An 8,302-nucleotide genomic window follows, 5' to 3' on the forward strand; every position below is an offset into this window, starting at 1 on the left:
ATGTAGATGAAATATACTATGTCTGTACCCAAAATAATAATTATTTTTTTGTTTTGCTGAGGAAAATTCGCCCTGAGCTAACATCTATGCCAGTCTTCCTCTATTTTGTGCGTGGGTCACTGCCACAGCATGGCCACCGACGAGTAATGTAGGTCCGGGCCTGGGAACTGAACCTCGGCCACCAAAGCAGAGTGCACTGAATTTAACCACTAGGCCATGGGGCCAGACCAAGATAAATTAATTTTTAGAGAAAAATAGTTTATAATACCAATACCTCAGAGTCAAAACATGCAAAAGATATAACAAAAAAATAGATCTAATTATGATTCTCACTGCTCAAAACCATTGCAGATTTTTCTCTTGCCTTACATACGTCATCTGTTCTTTCATTTTAAGAAAATCACGTACTAAATGCTGGGAGTAAGTGAACAATACAAGTGTGGCTCCTACCTTCCTAGACCTAACTGCCTGTCTAGTGGAGGTCTACCAGGTAAGCTGACAGAAACAATCCAGCATGTCACAGTTGATAGAGTTTCATGCATTCTCTGTCAAAATACCTAACCCTCCTTTTACAGATCAGATCTGGCTTTGGCCCATCAGCTGACAAGTGTGTTGAACTCTCACACAGTGGCACTCAGTTACTCAGTGCTCCAGTTTGAGCCACACCCGCATCGTTGTTCACATAGTAGAGTTTGATCATTAGAGTGTACAATTATTTGAGTATTTGTTTGCTCTTGTTTTATAAAAATCAAAGTGCAAATACTAGTTATAGGAAATGTAGGTCTTTTAAGTGTTATTTGAATGATATAAAGATGGAAATCATTAGGTGTGGCAGAAGCAGGGAATCTTTAGCCTCAATCAGATAACCGGACATTCATGAAATGAAGGCCAGTAAACTGAGTAAAGAAAAAGAAGAAAATCAGAGAACAAATGCAGAATCTTGGAAATATTCATTGTAAAGTTTGTACCTAAAAGTTTAGGGATGTTTAGAGATTTTGACCCTACTTTTTAGTTCTTCGGGAAAGGATTCCTCCTAAAACATGTAAGTTTGTTGTTGGATTTTTAGATGCATTTTCAGGTATGCTTTATGTTTGAAGTTGGGAACTGCCCGTGGTGGCTCACCACTGCCTACAGAATATATTCTAAATCATTTATCACATCAATAATGTTAAAATTCACAAGTTTATAAAGACACTAAGAAAAGAAAGAATTTACAGGTCAACTATAGAAGTTGCTGTGGTAAGTTGCTGAATTATATGGTGATGGTAACTGGAAAAGAAAGAAGAAGAATCAAAAATTTATTCTGCCTTTCTTGTACAAATTGTATTTTAAGAATAGCCAAAGAGTTGTTAAGGAAAAGTCCTTTTGTGTAGAGTAATTCCAAATAATAAATATAAAAGGAATGATAAAATTAAAAAATCATTATTTTGGAAACCCCTAATAAAATAACAGATTCAAATAACAATCATCAATGGCTACTAAAACCATTATATGAAAAATTGATGGACAGAGTTATAATGGATGGATCAGGCTGACAACACCTGGACCCACTGATCAATTTTAACATCACTATAAGTCGAACAACCATACATCAGATGCATCCTGATGTGGTACAATCGAAAATATACTGAATCACCTATGAAGTATTTTTACCACTCCCCACAATATTTTGAGTTTGAATCCAATCAAGCCTCTAAGTGTAACTATCAGTTTCTGAGGAGAAGGAAGAAGGAACAATAGAGGAAAGTGTTGAACACCACCAAGAAGATGCAATCAACTAAACCCAAAATATGGAAAGTTCTACAGGACAAATGACAGGATTTCTTCGACAAATAAATTACCTTAATAAATTAAGAGATTTAAGAGACCTAACAACCAAATATAGTATGATGATCCTGATTTGACAAACCAATTATAAACAGATATTTTTGAGACAATGGAGAAATTTGATCATAGACTGGGTATTAGATGATATTAAGGAATTATTATTACAGGGTTAATAATTTTGTCAGTGTCATAAGGATACTGTGGTTATGTTTTTGAAAACAGTCTTTTGTCTATTAGAGACATATACTGAATAATTTAAAGATGGAATTCCATGATCTCCAGGATTCCCTTCAAAATACTTCAGAGGGAAAGGGTTGGTGTCAGGACAGATGAAACAAGATTAGGCAAGGATTAAGTGTTCAAGCTGAGTGATGGGGATATGGAGGAGATGGGGTGTAATACCATATCCTCTATTTTGTGTGTGTGTTTTAAATTTTTCATAATGGAAAGTTAAAATCTAGATCAATACATACATACATACTTACATACATAAAGGCTTTAGGGCAGCTTATTTCTGCACCTGACTTGTGCCCTGGGGAAGAGACTGAGTGAATGAATGCAAAGAACTGTAAGGTTGGGATCCCTGGACCAGTAGGTGTGGGTGCCCTTGTCTAAATGTGTGAACCTGAGGAAAGGAGCATCTCCCTTTCCTTTTTGTGGCACCACTGAAGGGAAGGGCACAAGTAATAGCCACAGTGAGGACAGGAAGCTCAATCTAAGTCACTTCTTATAGATGGCTTGTGTGTTCACAGGCTATCAAAGCAGTGGTAGCTGAAGCTCTCACTGATGCCCGGAGCTTGGGTCTGAGTTGGGGTGTAGTTATCTCAGACTGGGGCTCAAATCCTGTGGCCAGCAGTGGAAGTTGACAAGGGCATTGCTTTCCAAGAGCATAGCTTTGGAATGTTTCAGAGTCAGCAATGACACTAGGCTCCCAGCTTCCACAGAAGCTAAGATAACCCCTTCCAGAGCAATCAGCCCTGGTTGTGATTGCTGTGATTCCTATAGGGGAAGGAGGTGGAGTGAGGAGGAGAGAAAAAGAGGTCTGGATTTCCCACTGATCTAGGCATTGTGGGGCTTGTGTTGACAAACCAGAGACATCTCTATGGGGATACATGGTATGTTGTTCATCTGGTGAAGCAGGATTTACTCATTACCCATTTCTTGAATTGCATGATTATATCTTTATGTTTTATGGAAACAACTCTGACTATGAGTCAGAGGTGTGACTACAGTATTCCTCCCACTCCCTTGTCCCTTGCGTAATCTTGAGCAGGTTGCTCTTGTTTAAATTAGGATAATAATACCTTGGCTTTTTACCTCCAGGGTTGTTGTGAGGATCTTAAGAGATAATATATGGAACTATAATTTTTGTGAACTATCAAATGCTGTACAAATGTAAGGCATCATTATTATGGTAAGTGACTAGGTGATTTATATCTTCAGCCCCTTATTTTCTTTGATTCTATGTTAACAATAAATCTTTGATTAGTACATTATAAAATTAAATAGTCAAGAAACAACTACAGAGAAGTTTAGCATTAATATGATCTTTCTGCATTCTTCTATGTTACATAGAAATTCTTGGGAATAAGAAAATCTTATCCAGTTAATATTTTATAGTTATATCCTTGAATACATGACTATCAATTTAGGAGACAAATAAGTTGCTATATATTCCATAAATAATACTTATTATTTTATAATCTCAATTTTATAAGTCATTTTTTCTTCTGCCCAATAATGAATCAATTGGCTGACTAGAGCAGGAGTTAGCAAACTATGGCCCATGGAACAAATCTGGCCACCACCTATTTTTGTACATCCTGCAAACTGAGAATTGTTTTGGCATTTTGAAATGTTTGGGTTTTTTTTTTTTTGGTAAAGAAGATTATCTAACAAACATCCGTTGCCAATCTTCCTCTTTTTGCCTGAGGAAGATTGTCCCTGGCAAGCAAGCCACAGAGTGGGAGAATATATATGTGATTTACATATATATATATAAATATATTTGTATATTTTAAAATATGTGTTAAATATTTTACTTAATATTTATTTTAAATATATTTAATGTATGTTAATTCATATTAACATATAAAATTATATATTGTATATAGTGTATAATAAATATATTTTTATATGTAAATCACATATATCTTCCCCCACTCTATATCTGTGTATGTGTTTGTATATGTGTGTTTATGTGTGTGTATCTATTCTATGTACATATATCATTTGTTAGATATATATCTGACAAAGGACTCATATACAGACTATATAAAGAGTTCTTATAAATCAATAACAAAAAGACATGAAATGGTACTTGACTTCATTAGTCACCAGAGAGATGCAAATTTAAACCACTATATAATACCACCAGAGAAAATACCACCAGAATGGCTAAAATGAAAAAGACAATACCAAGTGCTAATAAGGATGTGAGGCAACTAGAACTTTCATACATTGTTAAAATCAGTATCCAATAGTACAACCATTCTAGGAGGCTCTTTGGCAATGTCTACTAAAGCTGAACACATTCATACCCTATGATCTATAGATTTCACTTCTAGGTACATACTTAGGCACCTAACATAAATCTTCCTTAATGGGTTTAAGCCTGGGGTCACAAATTCACATGCATACAGAGAGAGGTCAGGCAAGTAGCATCAGTTATGAGAGACAGGCGAGTATCAGGGACTGTGGTAAACTGGAGTGCTGTCTCCACTCCCTGCTGTCCATCGCAATTGACACTACGTGGCTGGCCTATCTCCATACACATTTGAATCTGTGACGCCAATTCTAAACCCATTAAGGAAGATTATATTAGGTACCTGGGAAGCAAACATTTTCCTCACTGAGGAAGAAACACCTGGCCAGCTGTGCATGCTGAGCAGAAGGGCATTTTTAGTGGAAGTGATTTAAGTGAATATGCTGGACCTTCTTTGGTATAGTTGCCCTTCACTTTTTTTGTTTACTTTCCTCTGGAAATAGCCTGTCACCACGTCTAGACCTCAAGTTTCTGCCTCTCTCTCTTAGTGGCTGATTGCTTGTGGGTGGACACCTTACCCACGCCAGGCGCCATGGATGCAGTTGGTGCTCTGCCAAGATCCCCTTGTCTGGGCCATGCACCCTCCCCCAGCTGCTGTGAATGTTGACTGCTAGCAGCTCACAGCTGCCTCCTTTTCTTGAATAGCCTTGTCCAAAATGCTCAAGAAACTAAGCCCTCGCCCTGGAGGCAGCCCACAGCCCATAACTGATGGATATGGGGTATGAAAGGCAGGCTCTGCTGCTTCAAAATGGAGTAACTCTGCAATGCCCTTTAGTCTCCAGATCCCACTGTAGGATCAGACTGAAACTAGACTTGCTTAGCTCTGTCTCCTGCTCCATCCTGAGAGCACTCCCCCAATAAATCACTTGCGCCAGAATCCCTCTGCTTCTTGGGAACCCAGGCTAAGTCACAGGGCCCATAAGATCCTCTTTCCCCAAAGAGCCTGAGAGCCTAGGCAGGCTGAAACAGTTGTATCAACGGCACACCATGACCTCCCGGAGCTCAGCTTCTTCCCTGGCTGAGCTGTGGTTTTTCAGCTTTCCTTTGAGTTCCTAAAAGCCTCCAGGAGCTTTCCAATAATTCCCCTTTTGTTTAAGTCGGCCAAAGTCCATTTCTCTTCCCTGAAACCACTATAACCTTAACTACTATGATGGCTAACCCAGGCCTAACCTAACATGGCTTTGGAGATATGACCCAATGCTTTGTGGGATAACATCAGTTGGAATCCTGAGGGAAAAATTAATTGATTACTCTTCCTATTCCCTTGGCATCAGTAACTAAAAGTGTTGCTGGGAACTTGCCCCATCCTTTAATCCTCCAGGAATTTGCCTTGCAGAGGAGCTAATTTGTTACCCAGGGCTCTGTTTCCCTCAGACCTTCTTAATTCCCTGGCGGCAGGGAGAGCTAATTCCTTCCACTGGTCATCATCCCCTCGCATCTTTCTTTGTTTTCAGTCCTGTCCAGGAAGGCTCTAATGTCTCTCTGAGCCTTCTAATCCCTAAAATATACTTTTCTATATCCTCTTATTCTCTCTGTGTGTGCATGTGTGTGCATGCACATGCAGTGTGTTTGCATACATGTTAGGAAAGCAAAAGGAGGGGGTGGCGGGGAAGTCACAGGAGGGTGGTCAGATTTCAGATCACTGAACTATGGATTACAAAGAAAGGGTGACACAACACAAGCCTGATTAGTTCCACTCAGAATTGTTCACTGATTCATCAGAAAATTGATCCTTCTGATCCGGACTGTCCCCTCTCAATAGTCAAAGGCAGCTTTTGTTTGAGCCAGTAATTGTGCCTCTATAGCAATTTTATGTAGTTTAGCCCAAGACGAGTGTCTACCCGAGCCAAATGTGGATACAGTAGGATATTTTAAGATATAACCTATATCTTAACATTCTGTTTTCCAGTGGGCATGTCCTCTTCTCCCTTCCATCCATTCAAGCAGACAGTCATGTGGTCTCAGGGAAGCCATGCTGCAGAGTGAAGAGTGAAAAGTTGACAAGTCTTTCGGGCTTGTTCCTAATGAGTAGTAGATGCCATAAACTGATGGTCCACTGATCTCAGAGCACCCACAGATGAGGTTTGTTTGGCCGACACGGTACTCTTTAAAAATATGATTTTGGCCACATAGGGCTCAGCTCTCCAGTTTACCACAGTCCCTGACACTCCCTATTGTCTATCACAATTGACATTATCTGCCTGGCATCTTTCTGTGTGCCCTTGAATATGTGACCCCAGGCCTAAACCCATTAAGAAAGATTATGTTAGGTGCCCAGGAAGCAAACATTTTCCTCTCTGAGAAAGAAACAGGAGGATTAAGAGAGGGAAGTTCCCCCACAGAAAAGGGAAAGCTCCAGGTTATAGTCAATAATGAGTCAGGCCCTCTTCTTAGCATCATGGAATGTGAGAAGAAGCAGACTCCAGAGTTCAATTATGGACTCTCAGGCCTGGACCGCTCTGGTCCAAATGCTTGAGGAGGTGGGGAAGTTATAGAATGGGCTTTGCTGAAGGAGCAGTATCCTCAAGACAGGAGAGAGAGAAGGAGGTTATGTAAGGGCCTAAAGTCACAGTGAGGAAATCCTCCCTCCCAAGCACCCTTTCACTCTCCTTCCCCTCTCCCACATGATTCACCCACTGAACAAGTACTTATTAAGTGTTCATCATGTGTCGGGCGTTGTTCTAGGGGCTGAGGATACAGCATTGAACAAACTTTCATGGAGCTTTTATTATGTAGTCTGTCTCTGTCTCCATCTCCTCATCCAGATTCTGAACTGTTTCCAAACACCACCATGCTTTACCTCTTGTGGTTCCTTGATATCCCTTTGTCTTGAATGATATATAGAAAAATTTTTCATTATTTCCCCTTCATATACTTCTAGAATGATAGCTCTGAAAAAGCTGTGAGAGCTGAAGAAGGCCTCCTACCTCCAGAAAGAGGTTGGAAATGGAGACCCAGATGGGTGGGTAGTCTGCTTCCTGCCTCACAACCTGCTTACTACCTGCTCCCCCACTAGAACAGAAGCTCCAGCAGGGCAGGTACTTGGTCTCTTTGGTCACTGCTGTATTCCCAGCGGTGCCTTGAACAGTGCCTACTACCTCATAGGTTCTCAATACCTATTTGTTGAGTGAATGAATGAATGAATGAATGACCAGCTAAGTAGTTAGGGGCAGAGTTGGCCCCAGATACCACATGTCCTGAATCCCTGTTTAGCCTCTTTTCCAAATTGAAGGTTAGCAGAGGGAAAGTCAGTGTTTTTCATAAGGGCATTTAACAAAAAATCAAGAGGGGAAAAAACAGCACAAAGGAGATTCAATGACCAGAATAGTTTTCAGCAGCACATATGACCATCTAGAGGAAGTCTAGAGGAGCCTGAACCAGTGGAGGCAGCCTTGAGCTACATGCAATTTGTTGATCAAATTCTCTCAGAGCTTCTTCAGCTAATTGCTCTCACCTGAGAAAAGGCATACACTGGGGGTAAAGGGCTCCCCAGGGAAGGTGCCCCACTTACCCTGAGCCTCTCACCCGCTTAATGTCCTGTTCCTGTACCCAACATGCAACTGGTCACTTATCTGTTACCTGGCCCATGGTGGGGCTCTGAGCAAACCTACGGAATTAGGAGCCTCACCTCTTGGCTCCAAGGAGTTTACAGACTTTGGGAGAAGGTAACATGTGCTTCTAAATAAGCACAATGATGGCTATGACAGTGATTTTGCTGCACACAACTTAAATAACAACCCTAGGCAAGACAGGTGGGTGACAGGCTACCATGAGGGAAGACAGCAATGTGGGTCTAAGCCTTGAGAGAAGGGAGGGAAGTCTGTGGGCCTAGTGTCTGATCTGCTCAGCATTCCTTCCCCTTCTTTCGGTTGCAGCACCTTGATTATCCCTTGAGAAACTGCCCCCAACCCATTACATACAATCTTGGTG

This window comes from Ceratotherium simum, chromosome 5, assembly GCF_057802395.1.
Source record: "Ceratotherium simum simum isolate JZ-2026a chromosome 5, ASM5780239v1, whole genome shotgun sequence".
NCBI classification, from domain to species: Eukaryota; Metazoa; Chordata; class Mammalia; order Perissodactyla; family Rhinocerotidae; genus Ceratotherium; species Ceratotherium simum.